We start from the raw sequence: 3,127 nt of genomic DNA on the forward strand, positions 1-3,127 counted from the left end.
TACGGTTCTGATCTTGAATTTGTCCTGGGGGGGGGGTTGGCAAGGGGGAGGAGGAGTGGGAGGCAGGTTGGGAGGGGGGTGATTACTACTGTCATCTAGTGGGAAGAAACCAGTCATGCTGCTTAACAGCCTACGATACATAAAACAGCCCCCAAAACAAAAAACTATCTGTCCCCAAATGTCAACAGTGCTGAGGTTGAGAAAGCCAAAGTACTAAATGCTTACTAAAGTAACCATTAAAAAAAAAACAACAAAAACAAGATGTTATACCTTAACCTGGAATGATTAAAAAACAAATGATTAATCAAAAAGAAGGTAAGTATAGAGAAAAATAAAGATGGGACAAATAAAAAATAATGAGCCACTAGACATAAAAGCAAATATATCAATGATTACATTGGATTTTTTATGGACAAATACTCCATCTATTGGCATAAAGTGGTTCATAATAAGACAGGTTGTCACACAATCTGGCAGACAATTTTTCCAGACAGACTGGAAAAAATAAAACACAACTATATTTTGTTTACAAGAGACACACATATATAAGTGCACAGATAGGTTGAAAGCAAAAGGTTTGAAAAAAATATACCATACACACTGTAACCATAAAGTTTGTGTATAAACATCAGAAAAAGTAGACACGGAGACAAGGAGTATTATGAGAGATAAAAGGGGCATTTTATCATAACAAAATGGTTGGTCAATGGAGGACACCATTACAAATGTGTATGCAATGAACAGCATCGCTTCAGAATACACGAAGCAGGGGCGCCTGGGTGGCTCAGTCGTTAATCATCTGCCTTCGGCTCAGGTCATGATCCCAGGGTCCTGGGATCAAGCCCAGCATCAAGCCCAGCATCAAGCCCAGCATCGAGCCCTGCATCGGGCTCCCTGCTCGGCAGGAAGCCTGCTTCTCCCTCTCTCACTCTCTCTGCTTGTGTTCCCTCTCTAGCTGTCTCTCTCTCTCTCTCAAATAAATAAAATCTTAAAAAAAAAAAGAATACATGAAGCAAAAATTAAAGCTAGATTTGACAGAAGTAATCTATAGATTATAGACAGACAAATCTATAGTTATAGTTGGAGGTATTAACATCTCTCAGTAATTCATAGAACTAGCAGTAATCAATAGAACAAAATTATTCAGTAATACTCGATATTGGCAAAGAAGATTTCGCACAATCCCTTAACCAATTTGACCTACTTGATATATATCAAATATGACAAACAATCACTACAGAATACACCATCTTTTCAAGTGCACGTGGAACATCCTCCCAAATAGACCATAAGCTACTTGGTAAAGCAGGTCTCAAAGGTTTAAAGGCAATGAAACCAAAAAAGAAGCTCTCTGCACATAATTGAAGTAAACCAGAAGCCAATTATAAAGACAACAAGAAAATCTCCAAATGCTTGACAGTTAAATAATGTATTTCCTAATAACCCACGAGTTAAAGAAACAATACTTAAAATTTGAAAATAATTTGAAGAAAAATCAATGAAAATTCAATATGGCAAAATTTGTGGAATGGAACTAAAGAAGAGTTTAGAGAAAATCTTATAGCTTTAAATGTATATTTTGGAAAAGGTTTAAAACCAATTATTTAAGCTTCCTTCTCAAAAAAACTAAAAATAAAATGGGAAGTGGAAATGAACAGAAATCAATGAAATAGAAAATCAACAAAGCAAAAAATTAGTTGAGAAATTTTAAAAACAAGTAACTTTTTTGCAAGACTAATCAAGAAAAATATATAAAAACTACAACTATCAGGAATGGAAAAGGAACATCACCTCAGATATTAAAAAATGAGAATGTTATGAACAGTTCTATATCAATAAATATGTCCACTGAGATAATAAACAAATTGCTTGACAGTCTCCGTCGAGAGTCGCCGCGGTTTCCTGCTTCAACAGTGCTTGGCCGGAACCCGGCGCTCGTCCCCCACCCCGGCCGGCCGTTCAGAGCCAGCCCCTCGCCATCTCCTCAGAGCGCCCTCGGACCGCTCCAAGGCCCCCGCCGCCGCTCCAGCGCCGCGCAGCCGCCGCTCGCCGCCGCCTCTTCTCAGCCGCCGCCATGACGACCGCGTCCCCCTCGCAGGCAGCCAGAACTACCACCAGGACTCGGAGGCCGCCATCAACCGCCAGGTCAACCTGGAGCTCTACGCCTCCTACGTCTACCTGTCCATGTCTTACTACTTTGACCGCGATGATGTGGCTTTGAAGAACTTTGCCAAATATTTTCTTCACCAATCTCATGAGGAGAGGGAGCATGCTGAGAAACTGATGAAGCTGCAGAACCAACGAGGTGGCCGAATCTTCCTTCAGGATATCAAGAAACCAGACCGTGATGATTGGGAGAACGGGCTGAATGCAATGGAGTGTGCATTACACTTGGAGAAGAGCGTGAATCAGTCACTACTGGAACTGCACAAACTGGCCACTGATAAAAGTGACCCCCATTTGTGTGACTTCATTGAGACTCATTACCTGAATGAGCAGGTGAAATCCATCAAAGAATTGGGTGACCACGTTACCAACCTGCGCAAGATGGGGGCTCCCGAATCTGGCATGGCAGAGTATCTCTTTGACAAGCACACCTTGGGAAACAGTGATAGTGAGAGCTAAGCCTTAGGCTGTCTTCCCATAGCCACAAGGGTGACTTCCCTCGTCACCAAGGCAGTGCATGCATGTTGGGGTTACCTTTACCTTTTCTATAAGTTGTACCAAAACATCTACTTAACTTCTTTCATTTGTACCATTCTTCAAATAAAGTAATTTGGTACCCCCAAAAAATAAAAATAAAAAAAATAAACAAATTGCTTGAAAACACATCTTACCAAAACTGACACAGAAAAATAAAGTGAAATATCTCTGTGTTGGTTAAAGAATTAAAATCTATAATTTAAAACCTTCCCACAAAGTAAAATATTGACCATATGGCTTCAATAGTGAATTTTACCAAACACTCAAATACACAAATAACACCAATCATACACAAAGTCTTTCAGAGAAAAGAGACCAAAGAAAAAACTCTCAACTCATTTTATGAGGCCAGCATTATCCTGATACCAACATTCAACAAAGATTTTACAAGAAATGAATAGAAACATAAAATGTCTAAAACATA

At 39.7% G+C, this 3,127-nt stretch overlaps 1 pseudogene across 1 annotated transcript; it reads left to right on the forward strand.

The window, feature by feature from the left end:
* Positions 1–2,059: 2,059 nt before the first annotated feature.
* Positions 2,060–2,786, forward strand: LOC116632056 (annotated as a pseudogene). The gene has a single exon (XR_004299330.1). The product of XR_004299330.1 is annotated as a ferritin heavy chain-like (transcript).
* The last annotated feature ends 341 nt before the right edge of the window (positions 2,787–3,127 follow it).

Source organism: Phoca vitulina, unplaced genomic scaffold (assembly GCF_004348235.1).
Source record: "Phoca vitulina isolate PV1807 unplaced genomic scaffold, GSC_HSeal_1.0 scaffold6, whole genome shotgun sequence".
Lineage (NCBI taxonomy): Eukaryota > Metazoa > Chordata > Mammalia > Carnivora > Phocidae > Phoca > Phoca vitulina.